This window comes from Lichenostomus cassidix, chromosome 4 (assembly GCF_008360975.1).
Source record: "Lichenostomus cassidix isolate B80296 chromosome 4, HeHo_3.0, whole genome shotgun sequence".
NCBI classification, from domain to species: domain Eukaryota; kingdom Metazoa; phylum Chordata; class Aves; order Passeriformes; family Meliphagidae; genus Lichenostomus; species Lichenostomus cassidix.
Window position 1 is genome coordinate 60,273,395 of NC_139484.1, and position 25,874 is coordinate 60,299,268.

General features: G+C 39.7%; 1 protein-coding gene across 2 annotated transcripts in view; it reads left to right on the forward strand.

Moving 5' to 3' along the window:
- CTNNA2 (catenin alpha 2) overlaps positions 1 to 25,874 on the forward strand; it is a 448,404-nt gene that overhangs the window by 300,799 nt on the left and 121,731 nt on the right. The window lies entirely within an intron of this gene.

The following is a 25,874-nucleotide window of genomic DNA, read 5'->3' on the forward strand; positions in this document are numbered from 1 at the left end:
CTACAGCACACAAAACTTGAATTCTAGCAGCATAAAGATTACTGTGCTTTTTGAATAAGATCAATGCATAGGTTGCTGTGACCGTGTCGGCAGCATGAAAAGAAAGGGGTTTCAAACCCCATTAGTTAATAAGTTTTGCAGATCGTGCTGGTTTTTGTTCCGTGTACCAAAAAAAAAAAAAAAAAAAAAAAAATCTTTGCTGGGTAATTTGCAGTCCTCGTTCTCTATGGGAAACGCGTCGTCAGTGAGCTCTGTAATTTTTACTGACTGAAAAATATATGGTACTTGTGTCAGGAAAACGCTGGCCATCTTTTCCTATTATGAAATAGAGTCTCAAGCCCTGTGCTGGTGAGAGTGATCGGAGCTGACGGCTCCCAATTCTGCATCAATTCCCAGTGAAGAAGTTCCACACGGAAATACAAGGATTGCAGAAGATTGTACTGATTTTAAGTGGACATCGGATGCAAAATGCTGGAGGGACAGGGCAAAACCATTTCATTTGCTTTCTTTTTCATAGCTGTGTTAATTTAAGAGAAATATCTTGTTTTGGAGGTTGCAGAGCTGATGGTTGTGTTTGAGTGTGGCTGCTGTGAGTGTGTGCTTGGGGAGATCAAGGAATGCAGTAATTTGATGCAGTAAAAGTTGCTTTGCAGAAGTCCTGGCAAACTTAAAGCTCTCGTGCATAAAAATAAAAATGTGTGAAGGAGATTCATTACTAATGTATTTGCCAGAAACAGTCTTAAATAAATTACAGATATAAACCACTTAAATTGCGGTTTCAGAACCTGGGGATCAATGTGCTTTTATGTTCCCTGTTCAGTTTATTTACATTTTTCTGCTCTTCACAGCATTTCAGTGGTCTCAAAGCAAAAATGTGTTGCTTTAATAGTATATGAACCTCATCTATGTTTTAGCATTCGGGCAGGAGAGCTGAAGGTGGTTTTCCTCTCCCCAGATCATGCTGTTTTATTCAAAGCAGGCTGTTTATGCAAGTGTCCACTGGTTGCAGTACACCTTAATTCTGTTTCTCAGTACACAAAAGCAGGAAGGAAAGCAGTGGCAGAACCGACAGAAAGGGCATTGAAGCAGGAGAGACCAAAAAACCCTCAGCCAAGAATATATTCCCGATTGCCTTGATGAATATTTTGGTGCAATTAGCAGGGAATGAAAAAATTAAAAGATTGCTTGAACTTAACAGATACTGAAAAAAGCTTCAAAGCAATGAGGTTGTGTTCCTTAAAAATCTGCAACCCTACAAGTCTTCATGGGGGAAGCCTTAATTCCTTCTCCCATGTAAAAATTTTCGGAGAGGTCTGCAACAGTAGCCCTGAAAATTTCAATTATATCTTCAAGGAAAGCTGCCATTTTCTGCAAATCAGATGATGATAATGACCACTTAGTTACCATTTAAATGCTATGTATAAAGAATTCCTCTAGCAGAGATGAAACTCCCTGATACATCACCAAAAGGCTGAATACTTTTTTTTTTTACTGCTTCTCCTTGTTATCACCTGGGATACAGCTTGGATCCTAACCAATATGCCTTTTCCCACACTGGCATATAATCCATTATCATTTGGTTTTCAAAGGCAGAAATTAGAGCAGACAGTAGCAAACCGATGTAGCAGCAGCTGAAAGACTGACAGCCAGAATTAGGTATCTGGAATTAATGCCCATAAGTGCACCCTTTTAAAGAGGGCTATTGGATGAGAAACTCTGCTCCTGTCCAAAATTTGTTCTAGAAAAGGATCCAGGTAGTCTTAAAATAAGAGACCTCAGTGTATGTTTGAGGCTGTGGTGTTGAGGCACATTAGTGACCAAATTCAAGAACTGGAGCACCTGAAACATCATTTGTAAATTGGTGTCCTGCTGTATTTTTGCAGTGCACTGTTGTTGCAATAAAACCAGGAATCCACTTTGAACATGATTGTAATGCAAAAGGCTTAATTTCCACTGTCTGAGCTGTTATCACAGCCAAACTGTTAAGTTTACACATTTTCTGAAGTTTCAAAGCCTCTGGCAAGTCTCTATAAATTAGCAGATTTAAATTAGCTTTATTAAATGTGCTATTATAAAACATTTTAAGAATGGCAAACTGAGTTTGTATGTGTTTAAAGAAACTTGATTAAATCGATGTAAAGTAGGTTACAGAAGAACCACATGAATAAAGTTTTAGAAAGTTTATCTTGGGAAGCTACTTCTTGTGGTCATGGCAAAGGTAATTCAGTGGCAGTGATGGTCAGAATTGTTCAGGCTGAAATGTATTTCAGTGTATTTGGTCTACACATTTTTAATACTGTGTTCAGATTAATTATGGAATCAATAAGATTGGGAAATACCTCTAAGGTCATCCAGTCCAACCATGAAATGTCCCATATAATTTAACTGGCCTCAGAATCATTTCATGCCTGCTGATCCCTTGTATATTCCATTACTGGTTGTGCCTGGATATTTACCTGGATATTTACCTTAATTTGCAATCCAGAACAGATGGGGTTGGGACAGAGTGCATGAGATCAGAGTGTGGCCACTGATGTCTAACTCTTCATATACACATCTTTTAATAAATTCACCACCAAAATACAAAAAGGCAAAACAAGATATTAAATGCTGAGTACAATCCTTCTTTTTGGCATTTGCTGAGTGGTTTATATCAGAAAAATAAAGAGTGGGGCTCTTAGTGGTGATTTTCATCTCCTTTCATGACTGGAAGGACTCAAGCCTTGATCTTTTGTAGTCTTTAATTTTCAAGAGCGCTGAACCATGGCATTTTGTATAAAGGAAACATTTAAAAACAGAAAAGGGGAAAAAAAAGATGTGATTTTAAAGCAAACTAAATCTGTTATTTCTCTTGTATTTCTGTCTTGGTCACCCTGAACATTTATTAGCTGCCCCTTCTCTGTAAAATTTAGGATTTAAGAAGTCCAGTCCTATATAACATATCTTTTTTGGTAGATATAAAAATGTGTTTATTATGCAAGATTTTCACCAAAACACTTTTGTTGACTCCAAATGTCATTAAATTTTTGCAGTGCTTGACACACACTGGATTTGTGGCTACCTTTAAATCATAGATATTCTTATGTAAATGACCTTGTTGTTTTTGACAAGGTGATAAATATTTTTCTGTCTCCTTGCAGTCATTCCATCCTCATCATCCTCAGGTGGTCATGCAAAACTCTAGAAAGTCACTCACAGAAAAGACCCACGTGCAGAATTGTCAGTGCAGTGCAGAAATGTCAATTTTTAGGACAACATATCCATAGTAAGATGAAGTATCTCTCTCCTCCCATTCATTACTGGTAGACTACTTGAATTAACTAAGGAATGACTGACACTCTGAAGTGACTGTGAAAATACTGATGGATTTCTGACATGATGTCAAAGCTCTCGAGTGTTACTGGTTCTGAATGTCCAGGGGTAATGGGAAAAACACTGTTAAAATTATCCTTTTGGGATTAATCAACACATGAAGATCAAGCAACACCCTGGCTAGGCAAAGGCTGGAGTGTTACTGTCAAGTTACCAGGCTGGTGGAACTCCTGGTTTACAGGAACAGTGAAAATTTAAGCCTTGGGTTTTGATTAACCCTTGCTAATTTATATTTCTAAAAATGTCTTAGGAAGTCATGGAGGAAGCACGTGTAGAGTGCAATGATTAGCAAGTGTGAAGGTTTTAGTTGGTCATATTTGATTGGAAATCAATTAGTTCCACCTTCAGAAGTGCTAAGCGAGACACTCCACAAAGGTTTATCTCAAGACCTTCCCCAGCATTTCTGGAGGTGCCAGCAAATGAACTGTAATTAATTTCCAATTAGCTTAAGAGCAAAGAGGGACACAGCTTATCCACACACTTGAAAACATCTACTGTGCCCTCTGCTACTGTTGATATTTCATCTGTGAGGGTTGTTTTTTATAAACTCTGGTGCTGAATGGTCTTTTATTTGTGCTTTTAGACTTGTTTTGACTGAAAGGTTCTGAATAGAAAGGTTCTTTTCTTCCATGGATGTGGCTACTCCCAGATGTTGACCCCATTGCACCTAGGGCTGGTTGTTTTATCTTGGTGTATTTCCTCAGACTTACCAAGCCTGAGAGAGGTTGGATGAAGGACAGAATAGCAGGACTGACCATGTTTTACCAGCATTTTGTGCCCTTTTTCCAGGATAACTTGCATCTTTTGGGAAGTTTTGATGTCCAGCCTGAAGATGCAAGAAACACCATGCTGTAGAGAAGTCATTGGTGATACATTGGAATAGCCATCCTGGTGGAAAACACTCCACTCTACCAATGGCATAACCTGAGGGGCAGTGAACATGTTCTAGGTTTCCAAGGTGTAGGATGCAGAGAGAATTGAGAGGAATTTATGAAGTCAATTATTAAAAGTGAGGATGAACAAGTTAAAAGCCATTCCTGGCAGTCTTCTGTAAAGTCTTTATACAAGCAGATGAGCTGCTTTTGGAAAATTTTCCCAGAGCAGAAAATCTGTTCTCAGCATTAGACAACCAGTTGTCTTTAATCCATTTCTTGTGCTCATTTCCAAATGTATTTTAAAGCACAATCAGAAAAGACAAAACAACTTTATGCTGGCCTTTGTGGATACATTACTTCCAGAAATATGGGTTAGGTATGAAGTTGGTCCTGCTATTTTGAAATGGAATACAGACATTTATTGAGTCCTCTTCCATCACACAGGACACCATTTGAATTGACTCCACAGAAAAACAGAATCATAACATTGGAGAATTATTTGGGTTGGAAGGAACCTTAAAGACCATTTCATTCCATGGCAGGGACACCTTCCACTATCCCAGGTTGCTCCAAGCCCTGTCCAGCCTGGCCTTGGACACTTCCAGGGATCCAGGGGCAGCCACAGCTTCTGTGGGCAACCTGTGCCAGGGCCTCAAACCCTCACAGGGAAGAATTTTTTCCCAATATTCTGCCTAAACCTGCTCTCTGTCAATTTGAACCAATTCCCCCTTGTCCTGTCACTACATGCAAAAGGGTTGGGTGCTGATAGGGAACAGGCAATGGCACCTTTGGCAGGCTGTGTGTATTCTCAATTGTATGTGTTTCTTGGTGAATTTTGGCAGGTAGAGAAGGCAGGATTTTAGTTTTCATCCTCCTGTTCCGATGATATCCATATTCTAAAGGGAAAACTCAGGATAAAATGTGTTGAAATCCTGGTTGCATGTGTGCTGCATCTTCCAGGGAGATTAGAGGGCCTCTGGATCATTAGCTCATAGACAGAATTAATAATGCAGAAACCAGGTTGAAGACTCATATTTCAGACAGAAGTCATTGCGATTTTTGCAAGCTGAAAGACGATGGTTTGTTGACTACCTGCAATATTTATGGTTTCATTACGTTTTATTTGCAACTGATGTAATGTCTAAGAGAAATAATCATGGGTCAGGAGTCTCAGAAGGACATATTTAAAGGCATAACAAAAGATAGTCATGCCTTCTAAAAAAAAAAAGGAGAATAACCTGACCTTCTTTTTTTAAACCAACTTAAAAATACTTAAGGCATTACTGAAGAGTTTCATATGGTGGAGGAGGTTTGTGTGTGGTGTATGTGTAATCTTAGAAACTCAGCTTTGCTCAACAGCTAATTTAATTTTGTGAGATCCAATGGCAATCTTTGAAATACGCGTTCCTGACTCTCTGGTTTTGTTCCAACGTGTTTTGAAGATTTTTCATGTCATATAAGGAAGAAAGATACAAGGTAATCAAAAGTTTGTGTTACTCCATTACTCTTAATAATTCTATAGAAGGGCATAGCAAATTCTAATAACATATCCAAAGATCCTGAATTTGCCAAGGTTTTAGAAGGAATTTGCCAACTACATTCTCAAAATATGTACCTTAGTATGAATCTAAATTACCCTCCCATTATATATGTTTTTAAAGAGGAAACAGCAGATTTTGGGGGGGAAATAGTAACAAAGCTTTAGTTCACTTCAGCTATGTTTCATAATCACATTCCCTCTCCTACTGCTGTACTTCTGAACCTTTAATATTCCTGTAAAGTGAAGAGCTTATTGTTTCCTAAGACTCAATTTATATTTTAAATGAGTGGAAAGATGCGTAATCAACTTGAAAAGGCAGGAAAATATCATCCTGTTTTTCAAGACACAGGACGTTTCACTGAGTGTTTTGAATTCTAGAGACCATTTTTAAAGAGCGCTTGGCTTCTGCTCTTTTTTTGTAGTGCAAATTAATTATGATTTGACAAGTGTGTGCTTGATTTTCTTCTTCAGATTTGGTGCAAAGCCAAGCTTTATTAGTTGGAGCCTCTAAATCAAAACTAAAGGTCAGTATCTCTGAAATGCCTGTGGCTCAAGATATATTGTAGTTTTCCCCCCATTATTCAGAGATTTTTGTCTGTGAAAAGGTGTTTATGTGTTTAAGTGGATGCTGTGTGATGCACTCACGGCTGTGGACAAATAACCACTTTTCATGATTGCTTCAGTAATGTTCCTGGCAGCAGTCGTAAAAATTTGGGAAACCATTGGTGTGAAACTCCTGAGTGACCAGCCCTGCTCTTGGTGTGGTCAGTGGATGCTGGCTGGGGGTGTTGTGTACCCATGGCAGGTAGGGGACAAGAGGTGATTGAGCAAACCACAGTAGTGAGTGCCAGATATGCCAAAAATCAACCCTGGAAGCAGGTCCAGATCCTCACTTTCTTCTCATGGTATCTCTTTTTTTTTGCTTGTTTTGTGCCCTATTTCTTCCTACATCTAGGCTTATTGTTCATTTTGGTTGAGTTTTTTTGTTTCCAGTTCTTAATTTCAGGGATTGTCTCTTCCAATGTGCCTGCATAATGCCCGGCATGGACTGTCTTTTGCTATGTCCTGATCAGAGAAAACAGGACAGTGTGGGTTGAAAAGGACCTTAAATCTCATTTTGTTCCACCCCCTGCCATGTTCAAGGACACCTTCCACTATTCCAGGCTGCTCCAAGCCCTGTCCAGCCTGGCCTTGGACACTTCCAGGGATCCACCAGAGAAGCCACAGCTTCTCTGGGAAACCTGTGCCTCGTAGTCAATGATTTATTCTTCCCAATATCCCATCTCTCCCTGCTCTCTGGCACTGGGAAGCCATTCCTGGTGTCCTGTCCCTCCATCCCTTGTCTCCAGTCCCTCTCCAGCTCTCTTGGAGCCCCTTTAGGCACTGGAAAAAGCTCTGTGGTCTCCCTGGAGCTTTCTCTTCTCCAGGTGAACACTCCCAGCTCTCCCAGCTGGCTCCCTATGAGAGGTGCTCTAACCATAATGAATATTATAATAATCTGTAATGGTGTTCAAGGCAACTGTTGGACAAGAATTCAGTGTACTGCAAAGCTCCCAGGTATGGTATCTGTACAGTGAGGTCTCTGCAGCCCATTTTGCAGCTGAGCTGGGACCTTGCTGACATCAGGTCAGCAGAACTCAGTTGTGTTCCCATAGACCACGAGGACCATGAAGGCAGCGAGCAGCACAAGACATTGAAAACATAGCGGGAAGCAGCTTCCCTAGTGCCAGCAGGATTGGGTGGTATTTGCTTCTTTCAGCCCAAAGAAAATCATCTTGATGGCACCACTGAAAGCATTTCTCCTTTGATTTGTGCTCCATTTCCCTGTCCCTCACTCTTCAGGGCTGTGTAGCCTGTTGGAAGCATCTGCAGCGCTGAGAAGCAGTGCTGACCTTGGGCTACTTCCCTGAAACACATTCAGAGTCTTGTGAGCTCTGTTCTCTGACTGTCTGGATTTGCTGGCACCGTTGTATCCATTAAATACTGATTAGATTTAAGAAATCCAAGAGACCAAATAATGCTATCATCTGTTCCCTACTTATCTTAATAATATTGCCAGTAATATTCCAATATCTCAGTTCTAGGATATTCTCTCCCTAATCTGGTGCAGGGGAAAAGGGACAGTGTGCTTTTTTGTTTCAAAGGCAGAACAAAGCCATTTTATTTATTGATTTGATTTTGCTATATTGCCTAGAGATGAGGGTAAAAAGTAAAAGCTACTTTCAAGGACTGTTAGAGAAATACATCATTTTCCATAATGTTTAATGAATTGCTTACAGTACTTGTTTTACTTTAAACTGCAATTAAAGATCACCCTCTAGTCAAAGGAAAAATGTGATAAGAACGTGACTTGAAACTGGGCAGAACATTTTCTGAAGTCCTTTGGGAGTAATTCCAGTAATTATTCAATCTGACGTTTTCCAGAGAAAACCCTTTATGTATGAACTCCATTAATCATAATAACACAGTTCACTTGTCAGATACTTCTCTCCAGTCACTTCATACTCTCCATTTAGTAAGATACTAATAAATGTCTTCACTAAATATGAGAAAATATTAAACTGCTTGCAGAAAATCCTGATGTATAGTTTTGGTCTTGTGAGGTGGGATGTGATCTGTCGATGTCTGCAAATATCCTGATTTTTTGGGCTGTGGCTGCCATCAGCATCATGTCTCCTCCTAATTTGTTGTCATTTCATTCACAACACTTTCAGGACATTTTTGCTTTCTTTTCTCCTCTGAACTGCCCTGGAGAGGTCTGGTTTGTCTGTCTGTCCAGCTATAAACACTTTCTGTATGAACTTCCTTATCTAAATAATTGGTCTTTTGCGAGACCTAGATGTAGGAAATAAAAATTCTGCTTTAGATGACCTACAAGCATAAGAGTGTGTACTTGAATACATTTTTTCTGGTATGAACTTGCTACACATTATTGGGGCAGCAAAATTAATATGGAGTAACTGTCTTTGATGATAAGCAGCTTCATGAAGAATTTTGTTATGTTTTTCTGTGTTTCATCAACTGAAGATACTCCTTAATATTATCTCGTGTTAAAAAGCGGTGGTTTAAAAATGCAGTGGTGATTAGATGCTCATATTGGAAGAATTTACCATTCTCTCCTGTTCAGATTCTGACATTGTTTCGTGCTTTTGAAGCTGGCAAGTGCAATTATCAGTGTTCTGATAAGGACTGATAAATATAATCTATTGCTGAACGTGGATAAAAGACGTAGGCAAATCAGATTGGTTTGACACAGCCTCCTTGTGCATCTTCTGACTTCTCAAGAGCTGAGTGGAGAATCATTTTTTGGAAATTTACTTTATAATATTTAATTGGGTTTTGTGCGTGTGGGGTTTTTTTTGTTCTGGAGCCATTGCGACGTACCTGGACTGCTACAGTGACTAATGCTTGAAATTCAGGATTTTTGCATGGCAGTTGTCATTCGGTGCACATTCCAGTAGATGGCAACTCCAGTCTTCCTGACATTTCATCTCCATTCAAACCAGTAATATTTTCTGTGTCCCCACCCCCCCAGCCCTGCATCTTGTCCATATAAATAGCTACGAGTTTCACAGAAACGTGAGTCAATATTACTTTTATTGAAATTACCACGTAGTATCTGATTTCAACTCAAACAGTACCGAAAAGAAAGATTAAAAAAAGGTCTGGAAGCTCCAATCCTCCTGGATCATAAAGCACATACTGATTCCCCCGTAACTTTAGAAAGTATTTTAGGAGTTTTCATAAAAAGGATTAGTACCCCAAACTCTTTTTTATGTGAAATAAAGGAAGGGGCTGGCTGCAAATACAGCACACTGGCTGTAGTTTGATGGTCTGGCTGTAAAAATATACTTCCCCCTGATTCATGCTAGAGTATTTGTTTTTGCTGCGCATCCTAAACGCTTGATCAGACTTGTGAAAATGTGCAAATCTGTGGATTTCATAATGAAATACCTGGACACAGCTTGTCTTGGCTGAGGGCAGGAAAAAGCCCAGGAGTTCACTGCGTGGTTTAGCCATGGGAATATTTCCAATTTCACTCCTGCCCAAAGCACTGCCACATTCAGCCTCTCTTCATTATTCCCTCCCCTCAATTGTATTACCAAAGCACCAAGGCAGAGGAGCTTATTTCTGTGTTTTCCTCTGCTGACTTTCACAACTTCAATACTTGCCTGTAGGATTTGAAGCCTTTAAACAAAGCATCTCTCTGTGAGGGAATGCCAGACATCAACCACAGGCACAAAAGATTGGGCTTGCTCTGCCTGGGATGGAGACTGAGGATCATAACAGTCACACAAAGGGTCCTTTCTCTATCTCTCTCTATCAAGACTGCAGTTTAATTTTCCAATTACTTTCACTGTGTCTTGCAAGGTTTTATTTTGGGGTTGATGGTTAGAAAGGGAGAGAGTGAAAGACAATTATTTCTTCTTTTTTGTTGTTTTTTAGTAACTACAAATCTAACTTTAAAAGAATACATGCTACTTATCAAGGTTTTTTTACCTACTTCATCCATAGAGAATTTTCAGTAATCCCATAAGAAACTTTAAATCTGCCAGACTCTGTAGGAAATTTTGCTATTTCTTACTAGGTCTTATGGTCACAGATGCAAGCATTTCTTATTTAAAATAAACTGAAGAAAAGTTCTGAAGTAGAGCAATGTTTAAGGCCAGATTTATATGTTCACACTTTTATTGGTTTAGTAAAAACCTTGATTTTCAACCCAGACTTGATTAGTCTATGGATATTTTTACTTCACAGAAACAGTATTAAAATAAATTACACTCATATAGGACAAGCAGAATATTGGTCCATTTAAGCCTGACTGATTTTTATGTAACAAATTAGTGAGCAAGGTAATTAAATCTCTTTTGGATGCCTGTTTCATCTCTGGAAGGAATCCCAAGAACCTCAGAAAACTGACTTTCGGGTTATATACAGGTCCTGGGTCTATTGCAGCTAAGTGGCTTGTTTCTCATTATCGCATTTAGTGCTGCAGAAACGACTCCACCAGAGTCTTTATTAAAACTTGCTTAAGGCCAGCATTTTCCCTTGGGTCAATAATGACTTTAGAGGAATGGATGTAGAAGCTGGATTTGTTCTGGAATGAATTATGTCTCATCGGGGCCCCCAGGCTAGTATTTCAAATTCGCCACCAGGCACTTTATCAAAAATTCTGTTCCAGTATTGGAAAAACCTTGTTGCTCCTATTAGGGAGTGCAGAGCATACATTTGTGGCTCTTTCCCTGCACCCAAACTATATGACTTATGTTTTTTCTCTTTTAAAACCCCACTGAATTGCCACCTGCATCAGTGAGGATATGGTTTAGAAATGTGTCCTGAAGATCTCGTGCACTGGGGAAGGTCATTGCCAGTTCTTTCCAGCTACAATATGGAGCACAACAGAGCTTCAAGTGAACTACTGGTAAAAGCCATTTAAATCCTACAGCTCCTGGTGTGAGCACAGTATTTATGAGAGGGGTAGTAAATATCATTCCTTCCTGCAAGTCCTTCCTCGCAATTAATCCAGTTATTGCTTATCACTGCATATCATGGAATCACAGAATGGTTTGAGTTGGAAGGAACCTTAAAGACCAAGTTGTTCCAACCCTGTCCATGGGACACGTACCACTATCCCAGGTTGCTCCAAGCCCCAAACAACCTGGCCTTGGACACTTCCAGGGATCCAGGGGCAGCCACAACTTCTCTGGGCACCCTGTTCCAGAGCCTCCCCACCCCTCCTGCTCTCAGTTTACTCCCCATCTGTATCTCAGCTCTTGGGAGTAAAAATTCCTGTGCTCAAGAGAGAGGATAAATTTTCCTAACATTCATAGGCTGTCCCATATGACCAAGGAGAGAACATGAGGAAGTGGGATGGATAATCTATCTGGACCTGCAAGGAAAAACAATCACCAAAGGGCTGTTGGGGTTTAACCCCAGCCACAAACTGAGCACCACACAGCCACTCATTGTCTCCTTCCCAACTCCTGCTGCCTGGGATGGGAAAGAGAATTGGGAAAAAAAATAAACTTTGTGGGTTGAAATTAAGGCAGCAAAGGAAGCGATAATAATAATAATGATGATAGTAATAGTAACAATAATAATAATAGTAATAATAATAGTGATGGACAAAGCAAGTGATGCACAGTACAATGACTTGCCCAGCCCATCCCCAAGCAGTGATTGGCCCCTCCAGCCAACTCCCCCCAGTTTATGCACTGGGATGATGTCCCATGGTATGGAATATCCGTTTGGCCACCTCAGGTCAGCTGTCCTGGCCATGCTCCCTCAGCTTTTTATGTGCTTTTGATATAGAGTAAGCACTGCTGAGCAATAACTAAAACATCAGTGTGTTATCAACACCATTCTCATCCTAAATCCAAAACTCTAGGAAATTAACTCCAGCCAAAACCAAGACACACCCTTGTAAAAAATTTTTTCCTTAACATTTCTGTCCCATTCATATGAGCAAGTATTTCTGAAACATGCAGGAACTCAGTAAATAAAAAGAATGTTGTTGTTATATTTTCTAGTTAATAAAATCTTCTCATTTTGATGAACAGATAAATTATTGACTTAGAAAAGACCTTTAATTAATGACCCCAAACCCAAATTGCTGGTTTTCCCTCTTCTGGTCTGGTTTTAAAACATGACCATGTGATATTTACAAAATGTAGTGGTTTGGGAGTGTTTGTTCTCTTTCACTGCTTTACAGACTGAGGTATCCATTGAAAAGCAAAGGTGTTTGATATTAAAAGACATTGGTAGTGGATAACAGGCAGACAGGTGTTTGGCTTCCCTTTGTGCTTGTCAAGGACAGTTCCTTGGATGGCTCACAAACACATTCACATTCTCATTTTTTCCTGCTGACTGGATTTTCCCGGAGTGCTGTGTTCAGAGACTGCAAATGCCACATTACCTGAAAGGCCCCATCAAAATCTGGAGCAAATGGTGGATGTTACGATGGATATTGCGCTGTAACTGCTGTGTCTGAAGCACAATATTAAATATAAATAATTACTTTTATACATACAGTGAAATTTCCCCTATAACCATTTCCATGGTTTATTTCTAGCCTAACAACTGCAGGAATTGGAAAAAAAAAAAAACCAAACTACTTTTGCTATATAGCATATATCACACTCCTTACTTTTTTTATCCTGAAGTAGATTTTCTAGATGTTTCTCTACAAAACAGAATAGAGTAGTTTAGCAGCTACAGGAGACTGTAAAAATATATTTACTTTCTCGCAATGTGTTTATTTTGTATTGGAATTTTAGAGAATACCAGTTTAGATAACATCACGTCAAGGCTGAGTAAATTCTGTGTATAGATAAGTTTTGCTTGACAGTTTATAAAGATGAAACATTTCACATAGTGGGAATTAAAAAAAAACACCCTCATGTGAAATGTGTAATCCAGTCAGCTTAATCAAAATATCAAGAAATAGAAAAAATATTTATAGGTGCAGTAGATGTAGAATCATAGAATCATTTAGGTTGGAAAAACCCTTTAAGATCATGCACCAAGGCCTCTACTAAAACATGTCCTTAAGATCCATTTCTCCAGTGTTGCACTTAATCCCTATGGAAAATAAATACAGAGTTTTAGTCAAGATAAGACATCATCTTTTGCAAAAACTTCCACCATTTGGTTTCCACTTAACCAGGAAAGATGCACTACAACAGTGGAGCTATTTCAGGGGCTTATTTTATTTTAATTTTTAAAATATTTTTACTTGAAATCTAAAATATTTGACTTCAGTGTTGGGGTTTTTTTAGAATGTGGAGGGTAGACAATTGAAGAACACGTGTTCTGATCTGAAGATCTTCTGGAGCTGAAATGGATTCTCACTGAAATAATGGGATGGGGATTTCTGAAGGACCTTTGAAGCTTAATGTCAAAGCCCTGACAGTATTTTGGAGCCACCTTTTAAATAATGCTTTACTTGGAGGTTTCTATCTTAAAGAAATGTAAACCCCTCTGAATAAGAGTTAAAAAGTCCCTCAGTCCTTTTCAATATGATTCTATGAGTTATAGCTGGGCAAGGCACTGTGATAGAAACCTTCTTAGTCCACAGAGGTGCAATGAATTTAAGAAATCACCTGGTCCATCTCTTTGCTCCAAGGCAGGATTGGTTTGGTCATTCCTGACACATCAGCTCCTCCTGAAGGCTCTGAAGACTTCTCAAGGAAAAGCTTCTTCCCCCAGAGGGTGCTGGGCACTGCCCAGGCTCCCCAGGGAATGATCATATCCACAAGGCTGCCAGAGCTCCAGGAGCATTTGGACAATGCTCTCAGGGATGCACAGGGTGGGATTGTTGGGGTGTCTGTGCAAGGACAGGGGTTGGATTCAGTCATCCTTGTGGGTGCCTTCCAACTAAGGATGCTCTGGGATCTCTAATTCTGTGATTCACCTCTCAAATTCCATCAGTTTAACAAGCCCAGCACGCCCAGGCTGCTCCAGTTGGTGGAGTCTCATGCTGATCTTTGGAAACTGCTTTTGATCTATTTTGGATCCCTCCTAAACTGTCCACATTTTCTGTACACACAGTGTCAAAACAAACTCCTAGGTGTTGAAGCTTAGCCTTTGCTTGCTGGAAGCACAGGATCTCCTGGCTGCTGCTGGGTTTTCCTGCTGGATCTCCTGGCTGCTGCTGGTTTTCCTGCTGGAGAAGGGTGCCTGCCTTTTCAGCAGCTGGGTGACACTGATGGCTCCTGTTCCTCCTGTGATGTGCAAGAGCCCGTGGTGCCTTTTCTGCAGATTTTCTATAGAGCTGCTACTTGTTCTGGGTTTTATAGCTGTTATTCCTGACTGAGTGAACGTCTTACTCATGACCCTGTTGGAATAGCATCTCTCTCTCTTTCTCTCTCTCTCTCTTTTTTTTCTTTTTTTCCCTTTTTGAGGACATAAGTGCGATTTGTCAGAATCATTTTGAATTTTCATTCTACTCTCCTGAGCACTTTCAGGGCTTCTCAGCTTGGTGTCACCTCCAAATTTAATAAGCATATTCCATGTGCTATCGCCCAGGTCATTAATGATGAGATGAAACATTGATGGACACAAGAAAAAAAAACCTTTCCGTGTCATTTCTAAGTGAATAGCTGTAGGTAGCAAGTTCATTATGTAGCATGGATAATTATATTATGTTAATGAAACTGGGTAAAGAAGGAAATATCCACATCAGTGGTGATGGAAGAACTCGCCTACCCCAAGATTTCCTTTTTTTCTCTCAATTTTTGCCTGAGGTGAAGTTACCTGACTGTTCTGAGGCTCATGAGCAGAACACAGAAAAACAAAATAGATTTTCTCCTCTTTGAGAGCTGAGTCCTGTAACGAGAAGAAAAGAGTGTTTAGGTAACATGCATAAGCAATGCAATGCATATTTCATTCCTCTGCCTGCCCAGAAAGTCTGTAGACTACAAATAAACTCTGTGATTTAAATAAGGAAATTTGCAAGAACTTACAATAAAAGGGATTTTCTTCATCTTTGCTGACCCCACAGGTGCTCACACAACTGCAGCTCCCATGTTCACCATTTCTTTGTGCAACAGCCTTTCCCACAGAGCTCGAGAATTGTAAGCATTCACTTAAATGCACAAATCACTTGGTGCTGAATTATGTATTTCCTTAAGTTTTATTTTAATATGAAATAAGATTCTACTATTTTAAATAAATACAGCTCCTCATTTCTAGCTGTAGAATTTCTGTGAGAAGACTTACTGCATTCATATATTCTGTCTCTATGAGCTCAGTATAACATTTGAATTACTGATTTACCTGCATTATGTGTAAAAATTGATGGAGCTGGACAGCTGTGCCCCTGAGGACTCTCAAAGGTATTAACTATGGCAGTGGAGGCCTGGAATATATTATGTGCATTAAGTTGCAGATATATTTGCCTGCCTTAAACTCCAGTTTGTCATCCCTGTTAGTCAGTGACCATCTCACATGCAGAATATATTTGACTAGGAGACCCTTTGGTTTGCTGAGCTGAAATAAAGCTCCTGTTATTTTTTTCAGTAGTGTTATTCTCCTGGGAATATTCCCAAAGAGATTTGGTTTGGTTTGGTTTGCTGGGATGGTTATTTACAAGCCCACACACACACAATAAATGACAAGCTGATATGATTTTTTTTTTTTGTTATCTAAACTGCATTTCCATGAAACTTTCGCTCACGTGGAATAATCTATTATATTATTTCTTTAAATTTATTTGACACCCGTCCAATACTCTAGGCACTTCCAGCTATCTAAAGTACATCTGCAGCTTCCAGTGCAATAGTGTTTTTTGCACTTCCAATATTTTTTTTGCATCATTTATCTTCAAAACACCTGCATGAAATATTCCTGCTTATAAGTAGATAGAGAGTGTAAACACAGACTAAACATAACAGAACAAACACCACGCAGGATTCCTGTGCTGAAGCAGAGATTTTGTGCTTCAGAAGTCATAAACTGACGCCGTGGGCCTCCAGCCCTTTTCTTCTGTAGTTTCTTGCACAAAACACATCCTGCTCAGCTCACCCCCACACAGAGATTTGGTTTTCATGCCCACGAGGTCAAAATACCTTAGTGAGGCATGAAGAGAAAAAAGAACAGCTTGTCCAGAGCTGGCTTATTCTTTTGTATTTCTCATTGCTTTATTTGTATCTCAGGTTTTGTTCCATAAGCTGCCCCTCTGAAGGGTTTCACTGTCCCAGCCAGACTGATGACACCCAGGCTCTCACATGTCCCCTGTCCCCAGCCCTTGGTGAACCAGAGAAGTTGTGCTGTTTTGCAGGCAGACATTCCCACCGTGGGCTCTGGAAAGGGCTGGCAGCAGGTGGATTCAGAGCTATTCTGCTCCATCCTTTTGACACCAAAGGCTGAAAATCTCTGTGGAAGTATTCCGCTCCGTCACAGTACAGTTTTTAAATGCTCTGTATAATACGACATTTCCCTCAGTGCAGCTTCAAATCCCATGTCCCTTATTAAATGCTTAAGGGATTTTTTTCCCAGGGTGGTAAAACCTATTATCTCTATTACTAATTATTATCTTCTCATTTTATCTTGCTGCTACTCCTTCCTGCAGGACATGAGCCCTGCTTTGGTTCGGGGGGTCACAGCAGGAAATGGCCAAATGCCAATGGCCATACAAGCTGCTGGTGCTATTTTTTTCTGCACCTGAGCATCAGAAGCATTTGCAGAAGAAATCCCAAAGGCAGATCCCAATCCTGATGCCTTTGGGATCTATATTTCCCTTGGAACAGTTGACGCAGAGTGTGTCTCGTTGTGCACTGTGTCTCATGAATTACAGATGAAGGAGAGAATCTCTGTCCCACATTTTGTTTGCCTGAACCCTCCTGTGTCCCAGAAATGGGCAGAGCTTGGCTGAGGGGAGGTTTTGGCACCTCCACCTCCCAAAGAGCCAATTTACCCTAATGTGTTAATGGGGCATGAACCTCCCTTCCCTTCCCTTCCCTTCCCTTCCCTTCCCTTCCCTTCCCTTCCCTTCCCTTCCCTTCCCTTCCCTTCCCTTCCCTTCCCTTCCCTTCCCTTCCCTTCCCTTCCCTTCCCTTCCCTTCCCTTTCCTTTCCTTTCCTTTCCTTTCCCCTTCCCTTCCCTTCCTTCCTTCCCTTCCCTTCCCTTCCCTTCCCTTCCTTCCTTCCTTCCCTTCCCTTCCCTTCCTTCCCTTCCCTTCCTTCCCTTCCTTCCCTTCCCTTCCCTTCCCTTCCTTCCCTTCCTTCCCTTCCCTTCCCTTTCCTTCCCTTCCCTTCCTTCCCTTCCCTTCCTTCCTTCCCTTCCTTCCCTTCCTTCCTTCCCTTTCCTTCCCTTCCCTTCCCTTCCCTTCCCTTCCTTCCTCCCCTTCCCTTCCTTCCCTTCCTTCCTCCCTTCCCCCTTCCCCTCCCTCCCCCCCCCCCTCCCCTCCCTTCCCTTCCCTTCCCCTTCCCTTCCCTCCCTTCCCCTCCCTTCCTTCCTTCCTCCTTCCCTTCCTTCCTCCCTCCCTTCCCTTCCTTCCTTCCTTCCCTTCCCCTTCCTTCCCTTCCCTTCCCTTCCCTTCCCTTCCCTTCCCTTCCCTTCCCTTCCCTTCCCTTCCCTTCCCTTCCCTTCCCTTCCCTGTAGGCTACAAGTTCCACCCTCAGTAGTTTTTCTCTAAGCTCCGTGTTCTGTGTCCCATATTTAGTTCCCAAATCACTTGTCCAGAATGGAATCTCAGAGCTGGCACTGGATAAACTTTACTGGACTTGTAGACTTGCAATTTCAAGGCAGGAAGCACTGACAGTATTTACAACCCTTTCTTCTCTGCTGTGATTCTCAGACATTTGTTTGGCCAGAAAAGCTGAGCTGGTCAAGGCCCTTTGGCTCTCTGTGAGGGGCTGGGGTAAAGGATGGAGAGCCAGGAATTACAGCTGGATTTGAAAGGCAGGAAAGTAGTGGCTGTGAATTTGAGAGGTTGAAATGGTGAGTAGTGAGAGAGGAGAGAAAACAGAGGCAGAACTGACTCAGAAGGGTCTAAAGCAGATATGGAAAAATAACAATATTGGAAAAAAAGCTGGGGAAAAACCCCATAAATTTACAGGTCCTGATACTGTGAGAATGTTTCAAGAATTTGATGGGACTGGTAGAAATTTTAGTATTGAGACAAAAGGTATGCAAATATATAGGCCTACTGATCTAACATTTAAAATTTTTGAGAAAATTGTGCCTAATACAACTGGTGCTGGTTCCTCGAGGTCTGCTGAAGCTGTCAGCAGATCTGAGCAGTTCTGCAGTCTGTTACAGAAACACAAAGACCATATTCATTGGTTTTTCTCACAGCAGAGAGGAATTTAACACATGGGTGATATAGTTTAACCTGCTTAGCATATGGAGAGAACAGTATAATGCAGATTTGCTACTACCTTGGTACATTGCCTTATAATTTAGGATAGTTGAGTGTGCAATTAAAATTAAAATCTCTGAACATAAAGATATTTGGTAGCCTTGGAATAAGGAAAAGAAACTAGGGTAGTAACAGTGACAAAGTCTAATAGTGGAAATTTAAAGTGACATTTAAATTAAATCCTTGCCTCTGTTTGTAAATGTGGCAGTGTTTAATGGGGTTTTGATCAGTGCAATATGGAATCCTGATACCAGCAGAGAAAGGAAATTTGTTCCCAGTGCATTAAGAGGAGGTTCTTGTGGGTGGTGGGGATGTCCCTTTGTCACCAGCTCTCGATTTATCAAGTGAAATGAATGAGTTAAAGGTGGATCTGTTTCTGTAGACACAGCCAGGCTAAAAGTCCATTTCTGTTCCTCTGAAAAGCTTCACAGAGCTGATTCAGGGCTTCTCTTGGAGCACCCCACAGCTCAGGAGAGCTTCATATGAGTAGAAAAGGTCACATAATGCCCCAAAGAAATTGCTCTGAATCGTGTAATCTATAGGGGAATGCAGGGAGATTCAGCTTTTTTGTTGTTGTTTTCTCTCCAGAAATTTACCCTACATTTCTGCTTGGAACAGATGTCTTCAAAGAGTGTGTGGGAAATTTCCAGGAAAGTCTCATGCACTTGAATTTTATTATGTTTCTCAAGTGCGATAATGATTTCAGAGATGACTGATGCTGTTATTTCATTTAGTTTGCAACATTTTGTGTTTCAATTCCTTTTATTGAGTTTGCAAAAATACAATTAGCTATTGTACTACTCACTGGGCTAAATCACTGATAAAGAAAGAATATATAGAATTTCCATTTTTTAATATTTTCCTAGGCTTGTGAAATGTTCCCTTTGGTTGGGTTTTTTTTGGGTTTTTTTTTTTTAGTCTTTTCCAGATTTAATTGATATTCATGGGTCTCTGTGAGGGCACAACATTCAATCCCATTGTTCAAAATAAGCCTTTGTGTTGATCCTGCATGGCAGGAAAGACTGAAGGCTGAAGAGTCAATTGGTCTAAAAATTTGGGGCAGCACTGAAGCAAAAGAGATGGAAACAACAAAACAGAGCAGAGGATTTAAGTGGAATATTTTGAGGGACTGCATTTACAGCTTAACAAACCAGGAGGTGTCTCCATGGGAGCCTCATGGGCTCTTCAGGTGTCACAAATCCAGAAATTATTTCATGGGTGAATGAGGATGACTTGGATGAACGAGGAGGCAAAGAAAATATGTTGAGCTATGGGTGCATCTCAGCCCAGGGAATAAAAACTCTATTTTGGAGCCAGAGTGAACTCCTGAGTGCAGACAGGTGTTCTGCAGAGTACTGAGAGTGTGTCAGGTGAAACCCAGATTATTGAGTGGAAGGAGGAGAAAGAGGAGGTATGGAAAGGTATGCAAAGAGGAGAAAGAAAGGAACATGAAAAGAATTGGGACTCTGTGGGAAGACAAAACATGAGCCTGGCAGTCAATTTGAGATTGTTTAAACAGAAATTCAACAGTCAACATTAGAATTGCCACTTAGAGGAGCAAACCTGGAGCCATACTTTTGCTCTGAGCAAGAAAAAGTAGAAGTAACCCATGAATCTATGAACGGGAGAGACAAAGGACTGAACCCTACAGCCTGAAACAAGCTTGTGTGACAATATTATTATTAATCTGCCTTTTCCCACTCACTGCAATGCCCATTCCAACCAAACTCCTTGGCTTGGGAACTGCAAATTTGAGGACACTGACCTTGATGGAGGGAGTTGAGTTTCATTCTGGAGGCGTGTCTCTGTGCTCATGCATATGCATAAGGATTTGCATGTGTTTGTGTAACATCAAAGAAATGCTAGATAGTGTTTGCAGCCTCCTCTGAAGTGATACAGAGGGAGGAGGTGGCAACTGCCCCAGAACGTGGAAGGGCTTTGATGACAAAGTAGGAGGATGGCAAATATTACTTGTGTTTTGTGGTTGCTGCAGCTAGCTCTTCTGTTTCCATATCTGCAAATATTTCAGTTCCTTCGAAGTTCCCAGATCTTGGTTTCACACAAAATGTTCCTAGTTTTGTTTTAATAAAGGAGACTTCTAACTGATGAGCATGCATGGAGATATTTGAAGCAGAGTATATTGACATACACCCAAAAGACAAAAAACACAACATAATTTTTTTTTTTAAGTGTATTTGAAGCAGCATTCTTTCTTTTTCATGTGTCTATTTTAATCTCTTCAGAGTGCCATTATTATGTCTGTGGATTTTATCTTTATTAAGTTCAGTAGGCTAATGCTATTTGAAAAGAGGGGAGTCATCCCACAAGGGTGCTCAGAAAAATTTGGGAAAGACAGTAAATATCAAAATTTGTTAAAATTCCCCTACTACATTTATAATGTGCATTCTAGGAATCACTAGAGGGGTTTATTCCTCTTCCACTGGTTTGCAAGTTCAATGCAAGTCCTACAAATGGATCAAATGGAAAATATTTCATAGATAGTCTGTTGTGGTCATACAGCATTTATCAATGCAGGCTGGTTGAAGCATCATTTAGCTGTATGAATGCTCTCTGATGCTATAGTAATTGACATTTAAATAAAGACTTGGGTAGAAGAATGTTTAGGTTATTGGCTTTTAAAAGTAAACGTTTGCAGATCATATTTACAAAACAGGGATTTCACCCTCTGTTTCTGAAGCAGTAAACAGGTCTGTTCATTTTCTGTGATTTTACAGTGCTCAATTAAATACCATGCATTACTTAAAAAAATTAATAATTTTTATGGTGTATCACTGTGCAGGAAATCACAAAGTTGCAGTTTTTATTAGTCACAGTTTAGGTGGAGTCTTGCCTTTTGTTTGGTGGTGAGAGATCTGATCTGAGCCCAAATTCTCATTCCAATTTGCTGAACTCCCCAGCTGATCCAACCACTGCTGTGCATTTTTCCCAGCACAGCACAACCAGGATCCCAGAGCTTCTTCTTCCATAGAGTGGGAGAATGGGAGAATTCAGAGAGAGAATCTGGGGCATTCTGAGAAATATTAATTTTGTTTCTTAGACTACTGAATTCATTGTCATCATGCTAATACCGAGGGCAGATTTTGAGTAGTTTCTTACTCTGTTTAGGAAAAAAATCCTAACATATTGAATGAAAAATACACTTCAGAATCCAAATATATCTTTTCCAAATGGACTTTTAAGGATCATCTGGCCCAACTCCTCTGCCATGAGCAGGGAAATCTGATCTTTCACTAGATCAGGGTTGCTCAAAGCTCTGTCCAACCTGACCTTGAATGCCCAGAGATGGGGCATCCAACTCAAAAATGTGACCTTTGAAATTCCCAAAATACTTGAGAAAAGAAAAAAAAATTATCTCTGACTTTTTGTATTTATTTTTCAGCATATTGTCTGGGGAGTAAAAAGGCCTCTAAAATCCATGTAGTGTAGAGCAACACAAAAAGCAATAGGAGCATTTGTCTTTTATTCCTTCTACTGTGGTTTTTGGGGCTTTTTAAGTAAAAACTGTGCTGTATAAAATAGTTTGTGATCTCATTCAGTGACCTCTGAAGTCAGTGAGCTTTCCCACTAAACATCATAAACTTATTGTCAGGCACAGGAGATTAGATGTGATCATGATTTCTAGTCCAGGAAACTGAAAATTGGTCTATATTCATGAATGTGCTGTATAATAGGCTGTAATAAATCCAGCTGGGTTATTAGGATTTATTACAGAAGGGAAGAATCTTGGTCACATTTAATTTACTAGATTCAAGGCTTACAGAAATAACCAATTCTAATAACACTTGTCTTTTCTTGTGAGAAAAAATATCAGCAGTGATAACAAAACTAGTCAAGTCCATATAATTCAAAAGTCAGTTTAAGTCACAAGTCATGAGGATACAAAGCCAAAACTTTTTTGTGATATTCTGAAGAAAATATTTTTCCATGTCAGTTTTTGCTGGTCTATAGCATTTCTCTGGGTGGAGGGGAGGTGTTTTCACATTAGATTTTGTTTCTGATTATCCTACTCTGATTTGATTGCTAATAAATGAAATCAATTTATCCCAGTCGAGTCTGTTTTGCCTGTGACAGTAACTGGTGAATTCAGGATCTCTCCCTGCCCTTACCTCAACCCATCAGCCTTTTATTGCACTTTTTCTCTCCTGTCCAGCTGACCAGGGATTGACATTAAAAATAAAAAAATAGTGACAGTTGAAATAACATATTTAACACAATGCATAATATTGGGCACTGCCTTTCTTAGCATTAAAAATACTAATTAAACCAGTGAAGAAAACACGGCTATTTTGATTTATTTTGGTTTTTTGATGGTAAAACATAGCGTATTTCAATTACAAAAGCATTACATACCCACACACAAATGCATGAATATGTGTCATCCAGCTTTCTTTTTGTCTTGATAAAATTTTAAGTCATGTGGTATTTTGGAAATAGTTTTCTGAGGCAACAACTCATTCTTCTCCATGTTCCTGCAATTTGTTTCTGATGTCAAAAATACGTTTTTGTGGTGCTGAATGATATTAGAAGGAGCAAATTTTACTGGGAGATGCTATTTGTTGTAATAAACTGCTCTGGAGTTCATCAGTCAAAGTGAATGCTGGCATAGGCAGTCACCCTACCAACCTCATTTTGTTTTTTTAAAAAAACACTCTTTACCAAATTTTCTACTCTTAAGCTATATTAAATGATTGATGGGCACTCTTGCCTTGATTTAGGAAGTCATCTAAAGAAAGAAATTTCATCTTTGAGTATAAAAATATCTGTAAATGTATGCACATGGTTGTGCACTTAAGGCAATTATTTTTTTTGGAGACATTGATCTCTGTCTAAAAAGAAGCCCATGAAATATTAATTTTGTAAACACAGCTCTGTTTGTTTTGCATGAGCATGTGAGATTAAACAGGCTCACCAGAGATGGTTAAAAGAACCTTTCCTGGTGTGGGCATGGATTTTAGGTTTTCCACTCTCTGTCCACGAGGATTGTAGACATCAGGGAGTGTGACATGGTGACCTGTCCTGCATTGGTGACTTTGTGTCATTGTCCTGCATCCTGGGGAAGCTTCCAAAAGCATTTGGCATTTTACCTCAAAATACAGTCTAACCCCACCTAACAATTACTGTATTTGGAAGTGAATGCATTTACAAAATGATTGTAAATATTAAACTAAATTATTGAATTATAAAATTTATTTATAAATTAATTAAAATATTAAAGTTGGAAATATTAAAATATAATTCCCAAGCTCTATTAAAACTAGAATTTTCTATCCATTCTCCTTCTGATCCAAGAGGATCTGTGGACACAGAGATATCTCAGCAGAGCTCCCTCGATCTATTTCGAGTCCTGTTCTGCATCATTTCCAACTGCTCTGCAACACTGACTTGTTAAACACTTTCCTGTGGCCAGCCCTAGTCAACCCATCTGTGTTCTGTGAAGTTCTTCTGAAGGTCAAACCTCAAAGATAGTTTCAGGACAGATGCCAAAATGAGTTTACACTCTGTAGATGCACTTTTGCTCTTTATCTGGGGCAGGTCACTGAATGGCTCTGAGTGTTCAAAAGTCATAGCCCTGCGAAGTATAATGTGGATATCCATGTGATATTTAATCTCAGGAAATAACCCTTTCTGATCCTTTTGGAATGAATCTTTTATGTTTATGAGCAAAATAAAACAGAAGCCTGGATTGCATGTTGTTGAAGCAGATTATTAAGGAAAAACATTAAGGAAAAATAATCATGCTTGTCAGCCATTAAACCTGAACTAGGATTCTCTTATTTAATCTCTGCTATCTCTTGGTTTTGATCTGGGACTGAATTTCACATGAGTACTGCATAAATATTTTAATGTCTGTGTAATTATCCTTTAAATGGACAGCAGTATTTAGCCAGCTGGTTCACACAATTCATTACTACCAATTTGTGTCACCTTTTGTCTTGGGCAAAGCTCCTCTTTGATTCTTACGTGGTTTTCCTCTTCTCCTCAATCCTTGCAACTTTTAATAACAGTTGTTAAAAAACAAAAAGAAAAAATAACCTTTCCTTCTTGCAGCCTGTTGTTATGCATCTAGGTATTAATTAATTGCAAGAATCCCCTCTGTTCTCTCAGAAGCAAGAAGGGTATTTTCCTAACCCATGCTGTGAGGTAACTTTTCCATTAAAATGACCTTCTTTTACCACTGATTTCTAGACTGAGGAAAAGAATGGGTGTGTGACATGATGTGCTTGAAAGACAAACCTAAAGGAGAGCTGTGCTCTGTGTTGTTACATAAATTAAACCTTCCTTGAGGTGCATCCCTCACAGAAATGCTGGTCTTTGGCACAGCAGATCATAATCCCATCCTGCACTCTTTAAATGGGCAACATCACACATTTATATTTATAATTCCCTGAGCTGGTAGAGGTGGACATGGCAGTGCTGGGTGAACTGTTGAACTTCAGAGATCTTTTCCAACCTTTACTATTCTGTGATTTCTTGAGAGCTCACAAAACTCTAGAAATTCTTCCCAAAACAGTAGCACAGTATAAACAGAGAGCACAGCAGAGTTTCACAGGTTGAGGCTTTACACTTTTCTCCCACATGCAAAATCATTAGGAAAATAAAGTTTTCATTCCTGTGCTTTCTCCTGCAAGATAAAGAAGAAAGAAGGAGGAGAAAGGAAAAAAAAAAAAAAGACTGTTCACTTTATACCAGAGAGGTAATATGCATCATGGCACTACTTTGAGATGAGATACTTCCTACCCGTTTCACACTTTAGAAATAATTACTTAACACAGTGCAGCCCATTTTATTCACAGTAACTTTTCCTCAGTAATTTGCTTGGTAGTTTTGAAGTGAAAAGCATCATGTGGTGTGGAAAGCCGCAGAGCTTCTCCTGCTGAGCTTTAGTTTATTTATTTATTTTTTTTTAATTTCTTTAGGTGTTTGATCATCATGGAACTGCTTCACCCTTAACACTTATTGCCACACTAAAGAAAACTTCACTAAAATGCAGTCTATTAGAAACTAGGACTGGGAATTAGAGGCAGAGTCAAGTTCCCATAGACTGTGAATTCAGTTGTTCTCCTCTTGGTCATTATCACCAAGTGCAACATGCAGAAGCTCCTCAGTTCTTGTTTTAGTAAAATCATTCATTTTTATGGCAGACATTTATTCAATTATAATATTGAAGAAAATACCAGTGGAATTATAGGTTGTGGCATTAAAG